Genomic DNA, 22,760 nt, shown 5'->3' with positions numbered 1-22,760 from the left:
TTTGTTTGGTTGGAGATTTCACTGGGCCACAGCCACAACGCTGCCATTCAGGGCTCATTTTGGAACAATTACCATTGTTGGAGATAAAGGAAGTGGCTGTGCCTAATTCTTCTTTCTGGGGCCTAATGAGTGCCAGAACTAAGCGGGAGATGGGCACTCCCACAGGGACTTGTTGATTTATGCCCAGGGCTTCCCTCTTACTTTCGCCATCCCTTGACCCATTTCTTAAAACAGAGTAATAATCTGTTATCTTGTGGCTACTGGACTGGTCTGGATGCTTTACTTCCTCCTCTAGGAGGATCTCAGTTGTTGGCTGGTCTATATCTCTTTTCAACTCATCCAAATTATTTAATTGCGATACTGGGCCCCTACAGATTGTGTTCAATGTGCTCGGGCCCCGGGGGAACTGAGGGACTCCAAGGCGCAACTCGCCCTCCTTTTTGTGGTAGTCCAGTCTGGGGTCAGCTCTCTTTTTCTTTTCCTCTTGCTTAGGTTGGACATGTTGTTTCTTGCTTTACCTGACCTCATTCTCCTCTTCTTATCAAGCCTGATAAAAAATTCTAGGTGGAAAGTTGAATATTGGTGGTAGATATAGCCCTATTCAGGTCCTTGTATAGAAGTGCTGTATTGTATGCCTTATGGTTATGTCTATACTTTTGCTCCAGCTAACAGCATTTGGTGCTGCGCAGTGCGATTCAGTGCCTTAGGGTGCTGTACCTCTACCCAGGGCTCCAAGGCTCCAGACGTCCAATCAGCTTTGATCAGCACCTGGCCCTCTCCAAGCAGCTGCTCTGCTTGCTCCACTACCTGCTCCTCCTGGTTGTGCCCTGGATCCTTAAGGGGGGATGCTGGCCTCCAGGGGCCTCCCTCGTGCCTGAACAACTATGCGAGGGCACCACTCCACTTAGCTCTCTGCTTGGGGGCCTGCCGGACGGATTTCTGGTTTTCCCTCCTCTGCTCCTGGGGGGGAGGGAGGGTGAACGAAAGCTGGCAGGAGGATGGGTGGTGGAGGCAAGGGTGGCGAGCGATACACTGGTGAGCGGTGCGCACCTCGCCTTTCTGCTCGCTCTCAGCTCCGCCTCCCCACCTCTTCTCCTAGTGGTATGGTGGGAGTGAGTGCTAGCGGGAGGACGGGTGGTGGGAGTAGCGAGCAAGCAGGGCACTCCTCTCCTTTCACTTGCTCGCTTTTCTTTGCTTCTACTTCCACTGCTGCTGTTTCTTGTGTGCCACTGCTTACGCTTCTGGGGTCAAGGAACCAAAGCACCCAACCCTCTACCGAGCTACCCCCTAGAGTCAAGCGTAGAATCCAGGCCTTTGCAATAGAGTGGTCCATAATATTATAGTCGTTACCCCGGAATTTCTTGGGCATATATCAGATGTTGATTGACATGAGGTGATTCTACCAACTATGGGGAAACTATCCGCTGTAAGCAGTGAAGAGTTGGTAAATACTAAACTGGCACAGCTGTTAGCTAATAGAGAGGAGGGGTGTGAATGTGATTGTGGAGCTCATATAGAGGGACCCAGGGATGTGGAGGAGAGATTAAAAAGGTCTAAATCATGCGAGAAAAGGGGACCTGGAAGGTGTGATGAAGACCCAGTTAGGCTACTCTAGTGGAACGTGGCGGGCCTGAGAACCAAGTTAAATGACCTATAGTGCTGTAACTTTATATATCAACACCATGTTATTATGATGCAGGAGACTTGGGCCCCAGAGACATTAAATAGAGTGGGATACCTAACCTTTCAAAAATTGGCGGTCCCTTCCCCCCTAAGGCGTGCCACAGGAGGCATTGTAGTCTTAAACAGGATCTATTTCCAAGAGCAAAAGTAATTCCCTGCAACAATACGGACATATTAATAGTTGAGTTCAAGATTGCGGCCCAATTGGGAATGAAAAACATAGCCATCATAAAGTTTTACATTAGACCTGCCCCCTCAAATGACCAAATTGTGATAGTGAGCCAACTTGCAGATATACTTATCAAACTTCCTGGCAACGTGCAAGTTATAGTTGCTGGGGACTATAATACTAAGCTGAGAATTAATGTAGACTATTTGTCAACTATCTATCCCTATGATGGACCCTTAGGCAGGTCAAGACCAGTCCAGGAAGATACACATAGAGCCACGGGGGTAACAGCCCACCTTGAGAATTTGATCATTAGTATGGGGTTAAAACAGGTTAATGGAAACACAAGATCAGATGCTCTGGCCCTGCCCACATTTAGAAAGGGATGCTATTCGAGTCACCTTCATTACATTTGTTTGGACCAACGGCTTTGGTCATCCTTGGTGGATATGGTAGTGACCCCCAGAAATGATAGTGACCATCAGGCTCTTTGTACGACCTTCTTAGCACCTTTTTTAAAGATTGTGACATGTCCACATGGGTAGAGGACAACAACATTAGAGTAGTAAATAATAGGAGGAATCTAAGGGGGGAGGAGGTGGCAAACGATGCAAAGGTTCAGTTGAGAATCTATTCCAGGGTCATAGGGAACCTGTCTCCCTTAGTGTCTGCATATCCTCCAGCGCTTAATTGTGTCCAATTGCCTTGTGATTTGATGGACGAACTGAGACCTCTGTTTACAGTATTGAGACGTAGAGGGATGGCTACTGTTAATACACCAAGGTAGTTCTCAAAGCCCTGTAGACTGGCGAAACTGCAGCTCCTGAGTGTGTTGGATAAGAGGTATAAAATGGAGATACAGGATGCTAGGTGTCATTATAAAAGAACTTTGAGAAACGCCGAAATGAGGTGGGAAAATAAACAATGGGACAGACTAACTGATGCTCTTCATGATGGGGATACCAAGTTATTCTGGAAACTAGTAACAGGTAGGAAAGATCCTGCTGCTTTTGAGTGCGAACCAACAATCCAGCCAGATGAATGGGTGAACCATTTTAAAGGGATATATGGTGTAAGAACTATCGGGAAGTCACCAGCAACAGCCCATAGGGTTACTGCTGGGTCTATATTACATAGTAAACATGATCCCTTTAGATACAACTTGGCAAAATTCACTCTGGATGAAACTTCTATGGCTTTGAGGACCCTAAAGAAGGTGAAAGCACTGGGCCCTGATGGCACTTGTATTTATGACAACCTGAGATTTGGACACCATATATAAACACCCTAAGTAATGCCATCTTAAGGGAGAAGGCATCCCCCCCACGTGGGGGGGGAGCAACAATTGTACCAATTTAGAAAAAGGGAGACCGTGACCTCCCTGGGAACTACAGACCAATACGTTTAATTGATGTTACCCAAAAGATTTATTGTAAACAGATTCTGGCAAGGTTGCATTCATGGATTGATGAGCATCATATTCTTACTGATTGGCAGGCTGGGTTCCAAAAAGGGGTTAGCACTGTGGATCAAGTCTTCAGATTTAAATATCTTTGCTGGAAATACTTAAGTTTAAAACACGACCATCTGTATGTTGTCTTCATTGATTTGAGGGCGGCTTTTGATCTGGTTCCATGTGAGTCCCTTTGGAGAGTCTTAAATGCTTACGGGATGGATAGCGACCTCCTGAGGTTAATACGATATCTGCGTAAGGGAACCTATGCTAGGGTGAGGTGGACGGCGGGAGGTGACCTCACTGACCCAGTTCCAATCGTAAGTGGGGTGAGACAGGGGTGCGTACTGGCCCCTACTTTGTTTAGCCTTTATATTAATGGAGCAGCGGACCAGTTGATCAGGTGTAATCATGATGCTCCCGAAATAGAGGGAATGTCAGTACTCATCCTTATGTTTGCCGATGACATACTGCTTATATCAAGAACCCCGATGGGGCTGCAAAATGAACTGGATTCCTTTGCAGCATTTTGTGAAGAGAGGGGGCTAGAAATCAACTCGGAGAAATCAAAATGTATGGCCGTATACCCGCATAAATCCTTTAGGGGAAAAATGGTTATAGGGGGTGTCCCGACTGAGCAGGTTAGGCATTTTGACTACTTGGGAATTAAAATGACAGATAATCTTGCCTGGACTTCACAAATAGAGAAAGGTTTGTGCGGTCTTAAAGCAGCAGGCAAAGGTTATTGGTAGAAGGATAACGAACTCAGCTAGAGGGCCTCTTTCCCCGGCTCTTGCGGTATATAAGGCTGCAGCAGTGACAGCTGCAACATATGGTGCAGAACTTTGGGGGCATTGCAACTTGCGCAAATTGACTGTGGCTGAAAATACATTTCTGCCCTCCATGTTCCCTCTACCATTTAGTATCCCACTCACTCCCCTTAGATTTGATTTGGGACTAAATCCAATACACTGTGTAATAGGTTTGAAACCTCTTTTATGTTGGGCGCGCCTGTTGTCTTCTGCCCATCTGGGGCCATAGAGGATGGCAATGAACTATTATCCTTTGATACAGTGACATCAATCCTGTGGCTTAATTACATAAAGGACTTGTGCTACCAGATTAAAATGGAGGAGGTGTGGAGATGCATGTTGAATATTAAAAACGTTATGGCATACCGTGTAAAAAAAATTATATTGGGAAGCTATACTCATTCAAACTTGGCAAGTACAGCATACGGGCAGTAGAACAGATCACTTCCTTAACCATAAATGTCTGCCTAATTTTGAACATTACATGGATAATATATATCCGGCACAAGCAAATAACTTGTTTATAAAATTCAGACTAGGACTTCTGCTACTGAATTCCCTCACTTCTAGATGGGAGAAAAGGAAAAGTAGTGGTTTGTCTAGCAGTCGTGAATCATTTTTTCACCCGAGGTATCTAAAGCCAAGGAAGAAATGGATTGTTCCGCTGTGCCGTAATCTTCAAATTAAAAATTACAAGGAGTCATTACGTGTGTTGTTAAGCGACACTAGCAGAAACGTAGTGTTTTCAGTCACTGGCTTTCTGAGAAGTGCCTAGATTGTGAGATCTAAGAATGGCCCCTTTAACTTGTAGAATATATTTTGATATCATGGTCATTGATTAATAAGTAGCAATAACAGTGAAAAAGCATGTTTTTTTTTTTTTGCCTGATGTGGCAGCTCCCTCCGTATAGAAAGGGTATTATTATAAAGGAGGACCCAGCAGGATTTTATCTGGGGTTAAAATGGCTGAAATAATTATAAATCAAGTATGAACTGTACTGACATGTTTATTTAAATGAGTATTTATTTATCTGAGTTGATGATTTTAACTATTGTAAAGTATTTGTAATAGATTATGTATTTTTGTTATTGATAGGATGTTGCTTTTATGTTTTATGGCCGAAATTAAGCTGATAATGACTAGTCACTAAATTGTGCGGGGTAGACCACGTACCCATCCAGCTTCCATATTAGATCTTAGGACATCAGTACAAAATCAATTATGCTGCCCCTTCCTCTACCCACAAAAGTTGGACAACAGCCATAACCCTCATCATCGTGATCAAAGTCTGACGAAAAGTACAGGTCATGAGAAAGGATAATCTGATTAAGGGCTTCGCCATAAATTGAATGCACAAGTGGTTAAGGTCAACCCCTAACTCATTAGAAAACCCACAAATACGTGATCCACGATGGGTACATTTCCTGATATTAATGTCTCCAACCAAAATTACTGACCAGTGACGATCCCTATGATTCACAAACTCTGTAAAAAAAACTTCCCTGATTCAAAAACAATACCCACTGGTTGTGTCACAAAAAAAGTTACAATAAAAATTAATCAAAAGGATATTGATGTTTTTCTGTAGGATAAAACCTAACACTTGAAAATAAGGGCCAGATTTCAAGATTCTAATCTCCAGGTCAGCGATGGAACATGAGACAAAAATGACCAGGCCCCCCTTCCTCCTGCCATCCAGAGATGAAGTTGTATGGGCACAATATGATTTAAAACCGTGAATAAACAGTGGATCCAATGCCCAAGTCTCCTGACACTAGATTGCACTGAAATTGTGTATTAAAGACAACTAGTCCTTGTTTTGGAGTTTTTGATTAGCCCCGCAATATTCGCAGACAAGAGGTGCAATACCTGATCATTCCGCTCACTAGATGTGTCTACAATGGTGGGCGTTGGTGTGGTAGTACTGGCATATTGTGAAGCCACTGGTTCTACCTGGCCAAAAACCCCAGCCAAATTGCTTATTTTCGGAAGTCAATCATTTTCCAATAAATTAGATAAAGTATCGAAATGATTTGCAGTATTTAGCATGACCATGGAAGAAAACCTATTCAATGATGTATAATTAGATGGCCTCTGGATTCCCAACCTCTGCTTTGAGTAAGGGAAATAAAAGGAGCTTAGGGAGCAGGCACGAATAGTAGGGTTTCAAACATGACAATAACAAATAAGCACACATTAAGTAGCTAAAATGTATCACAATACAATCCCCATTCATAGTTTTTTTGGTAGTGCCCACCCAATTCACCCTCCTAACAGTACCTATTTTAGTTACAGTTTCTGGGTGGCCATTTGCATGTTTCATTAGCCAATGAGCACACTTGTTAACAAGACTATGTCAATCCTCATCAACACCTTCCTTCAAGGGGGTAACTCCCACCAGAACTAAAGTGTAATGGGCACACTTGGGGGTTAAATGCAAATTTGGTAAATTACTTTTAGAACAGGTACCAGCAGGTGCAAAGTGAGACTGGCCTGACTTATACGTCCTACCTCTAGGCCTACCCCTCTTTTCTTTTATGCCCGATACATTTCCTACAACCCCTCAGGACTGAACTCCGGGGGCTTCTATGGAATTACTGCAAGTCCTGGGCTGCGTTAAGGTAAAGCCATCATGGTTTTTAGTACTACAGTTTATAAAGTTCCTACAAAATGCCATATCCAGAGCTTCAACTTTCTCCAATAGCATCTAAAATGGCCCATCATTTTGTCCTTAAAAAAGGTAAAAGAGTTTCTACCGAACTAATAATGAATTTGATAACAGGTCCCTTTATGATAATTTATTACACATTAGGACTCGTTTTAGGCCAATGAATCTTTTGACCCAGTTGAGAGACACCTTAGGATGAGATAGCTGATCAATATGTCAATCAATACTTCAATAATGTCATCAATATTTCGTACAACAATGCATTTCACTTTAATCAAAGACATTAATCAACTCAAGACGCCACCATGACCTTGCAGTCATGAATAACCACACCAGTTTAGTAGAATTTTATTAAGTTTGTTCCCTATTGATTACAATTCTAAAAGCAAGTGTGTTAATCTCAAAAGTAAAACACTCAATAACATTGTAATAATTTGGCAACTTGAATAAGACTTCATCAAAGCAAGAAACGCAATTATTAGAACATAACACAGTGTCAACATAAATCAACTTCAGCAGAGTGTCATTAACGCGTCAGTTCAACAAAGCATAGATTTACTCTATTTGCGTCAGCTTTGTGAACCCTTGTCCTAACCACTGATTAGCATTGGCATGTTGGGCTTCATGCAAAACAATTTAGAACACCAATTTTGGAAAACATCTAGCTATGGTCTCTGTCAAAAGTAAGCTGTTGGTACCTAGAAAGGAAAAGCAAACAGACAATCACAATTTCATTGTCATATACTTACCCTCCAAGGTTTGGGTCAGCACTCAGGTTCAGTCTTCGTCTTCAGGACATCAGTTGACTCGCCATCAGTCAGAGACTCAGCTCTCGGGAGAATAGGGGCACGTCCCTCATAAGGAGGTAAAGTGTAAAATGGGCAATCTAAGGAAGAGGATGGTTTAAGTAAAACCAAATAAGTCACCAAACAGAGTGACAACGTTTCTGGATCAAATCAATAGCATTTCCCTAACCAATCTAAATGGCTCCCCGTGTCATAGGTTTTTATACCTTTTTCGTTGTACATTCCCCTAAAACTTGATTGGACAAATGTTGCACCCCACTATCTTTAGCCAATTAAAAACAGATTATGTCATTAAATCTTTCACCCCTCATTAGTTCTCAAGCAGTTTATTGGTCCATATGATTGACGTCTTCAGAGGTAGAACGTCCGGTATGATTTCATTGTTATGTAATTCTTTGCACATCTTTGGTCAGTAGCTCCATTGTCTGTACCGGTTTGGGCGACCTTGTACATTATACTAATCTACACTGTTGCTTTTAGCTAGTACATTTCTACAAGCAATATGAATTTCATGAGAACGGATCTACTATAGTTACATTCAGCTTCTAGTTTGACGGAAAAAAACAAGAGTTCATGGGCCAGATGTAGCAAACTTTTGCGAGTCGCAAATGGCCCGAATCGCAATTTGCAAACCCGCAAAATCGGAAATGCGATGCAAAAATCCCATTTCCGAATCGCAAAATGTGACGTGAGCCATTACCGAGTCGCAAAAATAGCGACCCTATTTTGCGACCCGCAAATAGGAAGTTGCTATTTGTGAGTCGCAAACCATATGCAATAGCCACTAGCAAATTGCGACTAGTCGCAAAAAGCCCATTTTGCACTTCCAATTTACCACTAACTCAGAGCAGGTGGTAACCATAACCAAAGTATAAAAGGGGACCCAGAAGGCACCTGGGTTACTCAAGATGGCGGAGATATATGGGATAGCAAGGAGGAGGAGAGCCCACGCCGCACAGCAGATGAGGAGGAGGAGGAGCCAGAGACATGAGAAGATATACAGAACCAGACAGACACTATTCCAACAAACTGAGGAGGAGATATATGATAAATACAGACTTAGCAGTGCAGCAATACTAGATTTAATAGATCTACTCAATCCGCAGCTTCAACGCCAGACTGTGCGCAGCAGCGCCATCCCCAAACATGTGCAAGTGCTATGTTCACTGCACCTCTTGGCCTCGGGTAGCTATCAGGGGGTCATTGCCGTGGCAGGTGGGGCATCCCAAAGTGCACTCTCAAGGTTCTTCAGAGGATTCCTAGATGCCATCCTCACACACATGTCCAGATACATATACCTACCCAGAAATGAGGCAGAAATCAACAGCACCAAGTGGGAATTCTACAGGATTGCCAACTTCCCTCATGTAATATGGTGTGTAGACGGGACACGTATACAAATATGCCCTCCTGCAAATCTGGAATATCTGTTCTGCAACCGGAAGTGTACCCACTCACTGAACATCCAGGTGGTATGTGACACCCATTATGTTATCACTGACTTGGTTGCCAAATTTCCAGGGAGTACACATGACTCCTACATTTTCAGGCACAGTGGGATACACCAACGCCTAGAACGTGGGGAGTTTGGAGACGGATACCTCCTAGGTATGGCTGAATACACCTTGCAGACATACACACAGGTCAATGTGGAACCCATCTATGCCCAGCTAACATTGTACATTTTGTGCCAAACAGGTGACAGTGCATATGCACTACGACCTTGGATACTTACCCCGTACTTAACACCCAGCAATGAGACAGAGAGACGATACAACAGTGCACATAGGAGGACCCGAAATATTATAGAGAGGACCGTTGGACTGTTGAAGGCAAGATTCAAATGCCTCCACAGAAGTGGAGGTGCCCTCCAATATGTCCCAATAACAGCATTCAAGATCGTTGGCGCATGCGCTATACTGCACAACATTGCCACCAGACGTGGGCTACCTCTCACCCCAGAAGACCCAGATTCGGAGGATGACGAGCAAGAGCTACCACATCGCCATCATGGGCATAGAAGCATGGAAAATCAAGGCAGACAGAGACGGGACCACATAGCAAACCAGTACTTTGGAAGGTACGTGCTAACTGTCACCACACACACCAATGTCACACACAAAGAGTCCAGGTGTGAAGTGGAACAAACAAGAACTTTAATGATGTGCACCAATAAACTATTTACACAAACTACAGATCAAGGGCTGTAAAAGTCCACCTGCTATGAGGACACATTAACCTCATGTGCCTCCAGTCTATGACAGTGCGTAGCTCACACCCTACACCGTGCTCGCCCAGCATGGCTGGTTCCTGGTGCGTCTGCAGTGCCCTGCCGTGCGCTACCACTGCGCAACACCCTGGTGTCTATGGCTGATACACTGCTAATGGTAGAGCCCTCCTCACTGTCCTGCGGCGTGTCTGCCGCGCCCCTAGCCACCTGTCGTGCCTCCATAAGATCGACTGCGTGGCTAATATGTCCCAGCCCATGTGCCACATCGCTGGCAAAGTGGCCCATGTCCACCTGGAGGCTGACCATGTGCCGTGACAGCCCAGTGGTGTTAACAGCCAGCTGGACGATGGAGGCAGACATACGGTCCAGGCGGTGGATGAGCTGCCGGTCACGGCACCTTGCACCCTCTCTCTCGGTGATAAGTTCTGACACCAGTTGTCTAATTGAGAGCGCAAGGACACCAACAGTGCTGTTGAGATGTTGCAGCTCAGTGTGAACCTGTTGCAGCCCTGTGGTCTGGTTGCGTTCCATGCACCGCATGGCCCCTGAAATCATTCTTATCTCCCTTGTCTGCAGGCGCTGACCATGTAGGAGTGCAGCCTCAGCGGCGGACATGGAGGCGTCCCCTACTTCACCCTGTGGCACTGGAGGGACATTGAGACGTCGCCTGCGACGCAGTGGAGGTTCAGTGTCCTGTACACTGGCACTGTGGCTGGGACCGGGTGCTGGCTCACTCTCCAGTATGGCCACTGGTGCATCAGGAGGGGACTGTGTTTGGGTGGTGCAGGTCCCTTTGGTGGCTGGTCCTGGGTCCTGTGCTGGCTGGTGGCTGACCTGTAGCCCGTGGACGCTGTGGCTGGAGGTGGTGTTGTGTGGGAGACCTGTGGGACATAGGGAACACACTGTCAGTATCTACCATCTGTTATCTGCTTCCTAATAAACTGTTGCCTATCAACTGCCTACTTGACTACATTGCCCATAATGCACCATGCAGGTGGTTGCTACTCTGAAATGGAGATATTTTCGTTGTGCATGCTGCTGTGTACTAGGTGGGTGGGGGTATGGCAGATATGGGTGTACATGCATGCCTCATGGTACTCACTGGTTGATGGTCCTGGCGCTGACGTGTCCAGCTCTCCTATCCCGGACACTGCCTCTGGCTCCAGGGTCTCCTACACTCTTTCCTCCAAGGGTGTGGGTGGTGGTATGGTTGATGGTCCCCCTCCAGTGCCCCTCATCTCCCAGAGCCGCTCTGCCACCCTCTCCTTGGTCCGGGAGCGCAGGTCATACCACCTTTTCTTTAGTTCCTCAATACTTCTGTGGCTCACGCCCATTGAGTTGACTTTGTGCTGGATTTCACTCCAAATCCGCCTTTTTTCCTGCTCTGGCACACTGAGGGCTGCTCTCCCAAATAGTTGTTTGTGGTGCTGGCAGCATTCCTCCGTCAGCACCTCCAGTTCTTTCTCTGCAAATTTCAGTTTTCTCTTCCTGGGTGTTTCTGCCATTGTAGCTGCTGTTCTTCCTCTTGGCTGTTCAGCAGTTTAAAATGGGTGTGGTCCTCCCTCCTCCCAGGTGTATTAGTAAACTTACTGGCTGTGATGTCATCATCAAGAGCCAGGAAGTGTTTTCCAGAGTGTTCTGCTGCACCTGTATTCGATTTGCGGCACAGTCGCAATTTGCGACACCCACTCGCAATTTGCGTGTTCGTTTTTAGCACAGTCGCAAAAAGCGACCTCGCTAACAGCGGACTCGCAATCTGTGGTGCGACTTCATTTACGAGTCGCAAAATGAAGTCGCTTTTTCTTCTTGGATACCATTTTGCAAGTCGGAAATTGCGAGTCGCAACGACTCACAATTTCCGACTCGCAAATTTTTTGCTACCTACATCTGGCCCCATGTCCTTTTGTGAGTCAGCACACTGCACGTTAGAAAAACACATTTAATATGAGAGCCAGGCAGCTAGGCCTCGACTCATGCTAACTATGGCCTAAAGGGTTTAGTAACAAAACTTTAATAACATAATCATTAATAATTAGTATAAAATAATTCTTTAATATAATGTTTCATCAACATTAGTCATTTTAATTAGTCCCCATATACATTAGCGGCCACTCCCTGTGGGCACATTTCAAATGCACGTTTTCAGCAAAACATATTAATATAGTTTCTATATGGCATTATTATACATTAGTTCATAAACATTTCATGTTAATATAGATTATATAAGCTACGCTCTCTCAGTCCCTCCTCTGATGACATTCGTCATCACACAAACCTTTCCCTTTCAACCTTTCACTTTGAATTTTTCACTTTGCTCATAATGCGCATTTCAACGTCTTGCCTCTTGTGTGAACTCTCCCAAATTTCATTAAACATTTTCTCCCTCTCATTTTCTTCATTTCTTTTACTTCGTTTTATCAAATTTCTTTTAATTCTTTTATTAATTTTGCATGCTCCCCATAAACCTAATAAACAGATCAGGACAATTAATAAACCACCTAATATTTTTGCAAGCACCCCGTTCCAAATATTACTAAACCAACTTCCTACTCTGGCAATACCTGTTTTGACTTTCTCCCATACTCAAGGTTCCTTCAAATCTTTCAAATCGGCACTGTCTCCTGTTCGTTTAGTAAGCATACCTCTAATGTTTTTGCTATTATCACGAATGAACGAACAACAATGGCGCTCGTTAAGCATCTTACAGACTCCGCCGCTCTTTGCTAAAAGAATGTCTAAAGCAAGCCGGTTTTGAAGAGTCATAGCTCTTTCCGCAGCAAGTTCAGTATCCATCAGGAGTATAGCCCCTGTGAAGTTTGTCAGCATGTTATCCACAATAGTAGACAACTTTTGAATCTTTATGGAGTTTAAGATAACCCCTACTGAAAGAATGATGGCTCCAAATATGTCACCAATGACAGCAGCCGCTGTCTCTCGTTTTTGTCTAGCATGTTGTAATTCAGACATTTCAGGTATTTGCTTTAAGTCATCAATCTGGTAAATCTTAGGGAAAACTATCCCCAAATAACATGTCCCATACCATCCCCTAGGGAGACGGTAATAAGCATTAAGTCCACAAATATAATAGATCCGAGGGATCGCTGGATCCTGTCCATTTAACATGAATGTCCACTTACTCTGACCAAAAACACATGCCTGCATTCACTCGTTCCCACAAACAAAGTGTCATGCTCAGATTTCGGCCTATATATACAAAGTCTACCCACATGTAATGCATCTATAGCTAATTTGCCTTGCGTCTTTATTGAGGTGTAAGCATAATCATTTGCATATGTGCGTTTCTCTAATCCCTTTTCTAATCTTTCTTTCAGTGCTTTGCGTCTATCATCAGTGTGATCTAAAAAGCTGTTCTCTACAGGTGTTAATAAGCAGGTCAGATTGTTGTGGTGCGCATAAGCTGTCCCAAGTGTTAGTGTCGGCTCAAATAACCCTCTAACTGATTTTATACCTTGCTCCTTAGATAATTTGTTCAGAAACTCAATCACAGGCACAAAAGAAAACACTACATCCAAATTAGAATACAAATATTTCACATGTTCCTGGTCATAGAATCTTGTTAGTAGCAAACTACAGCTTATACTGTAGGTTAGTGGCAGACTATGATAGGTGACCGCCTCTTGTACTGATGAAGGAATCTTTGTGCACACATAACAGTTTCTTGCATCCATTGTGTCAACATACTCATTCAGTAAGCGATAGAAAACATTAGTAGAAAGTTCCCCCTTTGAATTAGTTCCCTCATGCAAATATTTTGTATCCTGCTCAAACTTCTCCCACGGTGTTAATGTAGCAGTCTCAGGTTTTGAAGCATTGTTAGTCACTTTCTTATCCAACCATGGCATTCCGCCAATCACCCCCAGGATTATTATTGCACACATAATACCTAAAATAACACTTAGCCAACCACACACTTTACCTTTTTTGCTACTACCTCTAGTGTAAGCCATGATCTGTAAAGAATCAGATAGCAGAACAACTCAATTTGAGGAGAATTTAAAAGCTCTTTTTTTTTTCTTAATGCAAAGTCTCTCTTTCTCTCTCTGCGTGTATTTACAGCGTTTCTCTCACCCCAGGACCCTTTTGTCAAATCAGATTAGCAGCTGGTCATAATTGTTTTTCAGAGTCAATTCAGGTTTTAAATGTCACATCCGGTAATTTAGGAGTCTCTTTTTCTCAGCCTTTCAGCTTTCAATTTAAATTTCTCTATTTAACACAGCCTCTTTCTCTGTTTGAATTCAGATTCCGTAATATTGGCCTGGTACCTCTCGATCAAAGCAAAATGCTAAGACTTCTTGCTGCCATTCAGATGTCGTTGCATATGCCCATTCAGGACCTACGTACCTTCTATTTGTGACTCTCTTTCTTTTCAATCTGCGTTCTCTTTGCAACTCTCCTTCAATAAGATCCTCCTTTCTAGTTGTATTGACTTCTTCCTCTAATGTCTCACAAGGGACAACTTTCTCTCTTGTAGATTGTTTCTTTGGCCAATTATCACCTTTATGCGTTTTCTTCCTGCTTGGCCTTTCAGGACGCTGAACAGCATCCTCCTCTTGGGCTATGGTGTTTTCTCTTGATGGACCTGCAATTGGCTCAGGAGGTGTCGGTGTGCTTTGACCTCCCTCTGCTCTTCCCCCTCGTCTTCTGGGTCTGTAATGGGTTCAAGCTCTAACCCGTATCCGTCTACTTCTTGGAGAACCTCTTCTTGTTGTGGTTCCCCTGCCGCCTCTACTGAGATAGGTTCACCGTCACCTCTCTCGAACTCGTTTACTGATTGAGGGACTAAGCCGTCCTCAGTGGGCTCTCCTGCAGTCTCAGTTCCCCTTTGAATACTCTCCGGCCCTGAGACTTCCTTCTCCGGAGTTGTTGTTTCGGACACCTCAAGTTCCTCATCAGTTGCACATGTCACCTTCTTTGAGTGACTGGCATGTATCCACTTTGGAATGCCTGCACATTTCACAGCAGTGGTTGTTGTCAATATTACTTGATATGGCCCCTTCTGGCGTGGCTCCAAACACAACTTCCTCACGTGGTTCTTGACAACCACCCAGTCGCCGACTTGCAGGGTGTGACCTGGATCACTGATCGGTGGCAATATGTTAGCCTCCACCTGGTGGGAAAAAGAGTGGACCACATCAGCCAGACCCTTGCAGTAGTCCAACACCATATCATCCGTGATATTCGCAAGAGCATTTGCAGGTACTGCGGGAAACCTCATAGCTCTGCCCATGAGTATCTCATGGGGGGGTTAGTCCTGTCTTCTTATCAGGTGTGTTTCTCATTGACATCAGCACTAAGGGCAATGCATCTGGCCATTTCATATTGGTAGCTGCGCACATTTTTGCCATTCTCGACTTCAAGGTACCATTCATCTGTTCCACTAGTCCTGATGCTTCGGGCGGTAGCTACAATGCAGCTTCTGTTCAATGTCTAATGCAGCACACAAGAGCTTTATCACTTCATTGTCGAAGTGTCTGCCCCTATTTGATTCTAAAGAGACTGGGAATCCGAACTGTGGTATTAACTCTCTAAGCAACAACTTTGCTACTGTTAGACTGTCATTTCTACGTGTAGGGTAAGCTTCAATTCAGTGACTGAAAACACACACAATCACCAACACGTACCTCAAGCCTCCACATACAGGCATCTCAATGAAATCCATTTGCATCTTGCTAAACGGACCTCCAGCTCTCCCTATGTGGCTCAAAGTCACCACAGTCCCTTTCCTTGCACTCATCTGTTGACAGATGATGCACCTGTGACAGGTAACCTCTGCGGCTTGTCTGAATTACAGATTGAACCAATCAATTTTGAATAATCTGATCATTGCATCTCTTCCAAGATGTGCCTGACCATGGTAAAGCCTTGCAAACTGTGGCAAGAGAATGTTTGGCAAAACTAACTTCCCCTCCTCTGATACCCACAAGTCGTCAGCTCTTTGTACACATTGCATTCTTTGCCAGGAGCATTTCTCCTCTCTGCTAGCACGGCCCTGCAGTGATTTTAGCTCATCCAAAGTATCAACCACTCTTAATGCAAAGATCAAACATGTTTCATTTTCAGTTTGCGGTAACAATTCCCACTGATCCTTGAACGATATACAGTTCCATGCATAAAATCTTGCGACTTGATCTGCATAGCCGTTTCCCATTGATACTAAGGTGGTCATTATGACCCTGGCGGCATTACAACCGCAGGGCCAAAACGACGGGAGCACCGCCAACAGGCTGGCGGTGCCTCCCGGCGTATTTTGACCGTGGCGGTAGTGCTGCGGTCGCACTGCCGGGGCCGGCGAATTACCGCCACAATGGCCCCGGCGAATGTAATCCGCCAGGGCAGCGCTGCTTGCAGCGCTGCCCAGGTGATTACGAGTCCCCGACCGCCAGCCTTTTTCTGGTGGTCTGAACCGCCAGGAAAAGGCTGGCTGTACGGGGAGTCGTGGGGCCCCTGACAGGGCCCCATGCGGCTTTTCACTGTCTGCTGTGCAGACAATGAAAAGCACGACGGGTGCAACTGCACCCGTCGCACGGCCGCAACACAACCAGCTCCATTTGGAGCCGGCTCCCATGTTGCGGCCCACATCCCCGCCGTCCGGTTTCCGCCCGCCGGTCCAGCGGGGATGTCCAAATGGGCACAGCGGGAGTGCGGCCGCATTGGCAGCCGCACGGCACCGCCGCCCGCCAATGTTGTAATGATGCCCAAAGTCTTGTGACTTAATGTGAGCATTGCATTTCACCACGACAATTTCAAGAGGTAACTGAATCGCATGCAACAAATCCTTAATTTGTTCGCCATTTTTCACTGGTGAACCAGAAGAGGTCATGAAACCCCTCTGTGACCACAATTGGCCAAAATCATGTACGATTCCGAATCCGTACCTGCTGTCAGTATAGATAGTGACTTTCAAGTTTTCAGCTGCGTGGCATGCCTTAGTAAGGGAAATTAATTCAGCCACTTGTGCAGAATACACTCTTTCGAGCCAGGAGGCTTCTATAATACTGGTGATTGTACACATAGCATAACCGGCTCTCAGTATTCCGACTGAGTCTCTCAAGCAGGGTCCATCAACAAACATAATGTAGTCATTTTCTTTTAACTGTGTATCTTCAATGTCAGGTCTGGGTTTGGTACATAGTTCTGTTACCTCAAGACAGTTGTGTTCCACTTCCTCTGTATTACTAATCTCAGTATTTTCAACAGGAAGTAGAGTTGCCAGGTTCAATACAGTACATCTTTTCAAGGAAACATTGGGTGATCCCAGAATAATTGTCTCATATCGGGTAAGTCGGGCATTTGTCATATGCTGAGTTTTAGTTCGGGTTAACAAAATTTCAACTGAATGTGGAACCATTACTGTTCGGGGGTGTCCCATCACTATGCCTTCACACTGTGTGAGGCTCTGACCAACTGCGCGCAAACAACACGGTAAGGCTGCTGCGACTGGGTCCAAAGTAGCTGAAAAATATGCGACAGGGCGGTTTGCACCTCCATGAACCTGTGTTAAGACAGACAAAGAACAAGCATCACGTTCATGACAAAACAGTAGAAAAGGCTTTGTGTAATCAGGCATACTACCTAAGGCTGGTGCCCTACACATGCACTCCCTCAGTTCCATGAATGACTCAAGCTCTTCCTCTGACAAAATTATGGTATACGGGTCATCCTTTGTTTCCTTGCCTGTCAGTTTTATAAATGGTTTAGAGATAATTGAAAAATTGGGAATCCACTGATGACAGTAGCCCACTATTCCCACAAACATTCTGACATCTCTCTTTGTTGTCGGGGGATTCATCTGTAGTATGACCGTCACCCTCTCTTTTGATATTCTCCTGGACCCTTCCTCAATCAAGTGCCCTAAGTATTTCACCTCTTTCTGACAGTACTGCAGTTTCTTTGGGGACACTTCATGTCCGTTCTTTCCCAAATGGTTCAATAAGGCAGTTGCGTCACACCTACAGATGTCTTTTGTTCTGGACGCAATCAGTAGATCATCAATGTACTGCACCAGAGTCGAACTGAAAGGCAGTTCTAAAGACTCTAACTCCTTTTTCAATATCTGATTGAAAATGGAAGGTGACTTAGAAAACCCTTGAGGAATTCTGCACCAACTGCACACCTTGTCCAGGAATTTGAAACTGAAGAGAAATTGGCTGTCCTCATGAAGAGGCACCGAAAAGAACGCTTGTGACAGGTCCACAACTGTGAACCACTCTGCATCACACGGGACCTGAAACATGATTACTGCTGGATTCGGCACTATGGGGCAACATTTTACCACAATCTTGTTTATTTTTCTCAAATCCTTAACAATTCGAGCCTTCCCACAAGGCTTTTTCAGACCCATTATTGGTGAATTACATGGACTGCTCAATACCTCCTTCAGAACTCCTTGCTTTACAAAGTCTGCAATTATCTGCAACACCTGAATAAGGACATCTTGTGCCATATGGTACTGCGGCACCTGGGGAAACACTGCATTTAGCTTTACTTGTAATTTAACCGGTTCTACTCCTTTTATCAGTCCCACTTCCTTTCCTGTCAGGTCCCACACTTTCTCTGTCACTGTTCCTTGCAACTCAGCTGGCAAGTCAGTCACTGTAAGCATCGGGAATAGGGTTATTAGAGGGTATTCTTCATTTGTAGTCTCTGACTCTAATTCTGAAAACTGCCCATCATCCCCCTCATCATCACTGTTTGTTTGCACTTCAATCCCTTCATTAGAGCAGGTAATCGAACATTTCGTCTTGCACAGTAAGCCTCTTATCAGTAGGGATACGGGACTCGAATCACAGACTACAAACTTATGCAGTCCCTGGAAGTTGCCAATCTCAACTTGAACTGGGACAGTAATCGGATTTGTCAAGTACTGGTTTGCTACTCCTTCCACTCTTATGGTACGCCCTGAAAGTGGTATTTTCGGAACCTCTGCACTTCTGACTGTAGAGCGTGTAGCTCCTGTATCAACCAGGAAGGAAGCCTTGTGACCCATCACCTTCCCCTCTACATAGGGTCCCCTCTAATCTACTTCTAGGGATGCTGCAAGCCTGCACTCCTCACTGTCTGAACTATCATCCAACCATTCATCGTTCATTGCATCCTCACCATGCAATGGGAACTGTTGCACTGTGTTATTCTGACTCATCATTTGGGCTGTGACCTGCTGAGGAAGCATCACCTGTTGCTGTCCCATTGGAGCTAATGGTAATTGCATTTGCTGTCTAGGTACCATGGGAACCTACTGTTGTACCTGCTGCATTTGTGCTGGTTGAATATGTGGCACTTGTATTTGCTGCATGGGCTGTAAGCCCTGCATCTGAACCATGTTATTTTGGAGGTTCTGATTCTGGCCCCTCAATTTTGGACCCCTCACATTTTGAAATGTACTGACATCAGTGCTTTGTTGAACGACACCATCATGCACTACGTTTGGGCATTCCCGCTTCCAATGCCCCACGCCCCTGCATGCGTGACATGGTGACATCTTTTTCATCCCCTGCACGTCATTTTGAACCACAACAGTATTCAAGTCTGGACCGTGATTCACAAAACCCCGACCTCGACCTCTCGGCTGTGCCTGAAACATGCCATTCCCTTGCGGTTGCTGCTGTACCATCTGCTGGATTCCATTACCCTGCATACCTGCCTGCGCTGCCTTAATCTGCATCACCATCCCTTTCTCCTTCAACTTTCTCTGCTTCAGCTCAATCTCATCACTACAGTATTTTGCATACTGTAATACCTCATCAATCGGCTTTGCTTGCCAACAAATCAAATGATTCTTAATCATCTGGCTAACCTCTGGTCTTAGTCCTTCAACAAATCTGAACACAAGATGGTTCATGTCTTTCGGCTCAATAGTCTCAGTGCCACTTTAATGCTTGAATGCTTTCAACAACCTCTCATAATAAGCATGGATTGACTCTTTAACCTCCTGTGAGGTCCGGTCGATTTTCTGCCAATCAGTCACTTTCGGTGACACTTTCTGCTTCAAAAACTCAATCACTTTATGATAGTACTTCATCACCTCCTCCAAAGGTGCTCCAGTCACCTTATCCCTTGCCGGTTCCTGTGTCGGCCAGTTCACACCTCTCTTGCACTCAAGCCATAAGTCAGGTGGAACAATGATCTCAAACAAGGTATTCAAGTCCTCCCAGAGACACTTCGCAAACTTCACAAACCTGTCTGTCTGCTGATACCACTCTACTGGTTTCTCCCTCAACCTGGGATAATCATTTGTGAATGACAGAATGTTTCCCCTAGACCAGGGTACATGGACTAGAACCCCTCCAGCTGTTTCTCTCATTGGTAACATCTTTACCATCCCAGTGTCCAGTGAAGTTTTAATCTGATTTGATTCCGGACTGTCACTCTTCTCCTTATCTCTTTTCTTTGCCCATCTGCCTTCCCACTTTTCTAAGGCTCCCCAGATTTGTGCACTTTGCAGTATTTCTTTAAGATGCGCTTTTATTCCGGCCGACCTCATGTGATCAAAATCTTTAGAGTCGAAGTCTAGTCTGTAGCTTCTTTTCAAATGTTTAGTATTCTCAATATCAATATTGTATTTGTCTGCCAGGTTCGCCAACCTCTGATGCACCTTGCCCACTTCTTTAGTGATTTTGGGGCACAGATACCTTAATTCTGCTTCTGTGTATGATTCTAATCTGTTTACCCCTATTGTTCCTTCCACTAGTTCAGCAGCTTCCACACCCAGTCTTACAAAGTTTAAGTAATCATCTCTCTCTGATCTCTCTGCGGTCACTGTAGCAGGTTGTGAAACGTTGTTATTTTCCAACCACTCATTTAGTTGTTGCACGGAAAAACCTTGCAACCAGATGTTTCCTGACTGCATCAATGGTGTCTGTGATGTATCCGCACTCATTGTCTGTGGGGCTAACACACTTGACCCTACTTGTCTCATTGCCTCCAAAGGAGCCCCAATCAGACTGAGGTCTAACAGAGATCTGAGGTTTTCGGCTGTTTGCGCTCTTGGCGAGATTGATCAAGGGGTTCCTGTGAACCCTCCCTTCATTATTTCCTGGGTCCCCACCCCTTGATCACACGTGACAGGTTTACCCTGCGCATACAGTGGTACAGGTGGAGCAACAGTAATTGGTAATGATATGGCAGCTGGTGTCTGACCTGGTCCCAAACCTAGCAAAGCAGTAACTCCCAAAGCTTGACTCACTGTAGCTGGTGCAGGTACTAACGGAGGCCCTGCTGCTGGACTATAACCTGGAATCAGCTGTTGCTGCGGCTGGGGCAGCAATTGTGGAGTTGGCTCAATCTGCACTAACCTCGATTTTGTATATATCGGCTCAGGCGGCACCATCAGATTCGTAGTAGTCTCTAGTACTGGGACGTCTCGATAGATTCTCTGTATCTGTGGTGGAGGTTGCAACTGTATCTGCATGTCTGGCGCAGTAGGTACACTGACACCACTTTGTGTCAAAACCGTATCACTAGTCTGCACTGTATCCGTAACTCCCTTATCCTGCGTCTGGTTCCCAGGACCCGCACTAGTGCTCGGGGCATTGTCGTCTATTGCATAAGGTGGTGGGCGATCATGCAACAACTGGTTAAGAAACTCTTCATCCTCTGAGTCGTCTTCCTCTATCCAAGACCTCTTCGTCTCTTTTGGTTTGCTAGAGCTCTTATCTGTCTTACAGGTGGCTTTCTTACCCTGTGTCTCGTCTTCTTGTGTTATTGCTGGAAACAATTTGAGTTTGTCAACTATTCCCCTTCTCCACATTTTGCTCTCATTGTCCCATCTAGCCTCAGCTAAAGTCTTCTCTGCCCTCTTCATTCTTCTCTCAAATTTCTGCTGTCTTTGTCGTATGGCCATTAAATCCCAGACTGCTAATGCCTCATACGGAGCTGGCCTCGGAGGCGGCTTTTGTACACTTAACATCCACCTCAAATTCTCTAAAATTCTTGTATTGAACGTTCTCTGTTCCGGAAATGCCAAACATCCCTCCTTCTCTGTTCATTTGCGCCACTGCTTCATCCATAGGCAAGGCGCGACTCCCTTCTCCTCCATTACTATATAAGCTGGAGTACCCTCAGGCGGTGTAAGCTCCCCCTCACACGCCATAATGTATGCGTCTCCTGTCAGAGCGCACCTAAAAGCCTTGATAAAATTAATCTTTGCGTCTTCTCTTTTGTTTGTATTTAATCAGGAAGTGACTTTAATTCCCAGGACACTCTTCACCCACCTTTCTCAACCTATTGCCTCTCACGGACGGCTGCCAATCTGTGCGCGACCCCTCTCGGCGACTGACCTATCCCCGCGCGGCACTACTGACGTCACACTCACACACTGCAGCTTACAAAGTCTTGTGGCTTGTCCTCCTCACACTGGATTCACACCAAACTAATACAAAATTACTGCGAGCACCTTTAACAACAACAACAACTCAAATTTGCCGGTTTACTACAGGAAGGGTATACAATCGCTTCATAACTTTACAGAGATTTCACTTGAAGCCTCGGCCGCTACTCTCTCCTTCTCAGTTCCTGCATACGCAAGCAGAATTCGACCCGCAAATCCTACTCTCGACTTGTCAATGGTTTGTTCTAGTGCACTATAGAACTTGCCAAATCTCCATCGAAGGTTTCACTCATACTCTTGATTCAAACTCGACTTGTCAACCACGCCCGATTGACCTACTAAACCGCACAAATTACAACATAAACCCAAGTGTCTTCTACACTTGTCAATATACTCCAGAGTCTTAGACCACGACGGGTCCGAACATTAACAACCAACCACGTGGGTAATTTTTTAGCACAAAGCGCCACACTCACATGAAGTGCGCTGACTTCCCTACTCTCATACTGCGGAGTACGCCCACTCCTGCTAAAACAACATTGCCTCACCTAAACACACATAATCTTCACAAAACACCTGCAATATGTATAAG

This window comes from Pleurodeles waltl, chromosome 12 (genome assembly GCF_031143425.1).
Source record: "Pleurodeles waltl isolate 20211129_DDA chromosome 12, aPleWal1.hap1.20221129, whole genome shotgun sequence".
Lineage (NCBI taxonomy): Eukaryota > Metazoa > Chordata > Amphibia > Caudata > Salamandridae > Pleurodeles > Pleurodeles waltl.
This window is presented reverse-complemented; position numbering follows the sequence as displayed.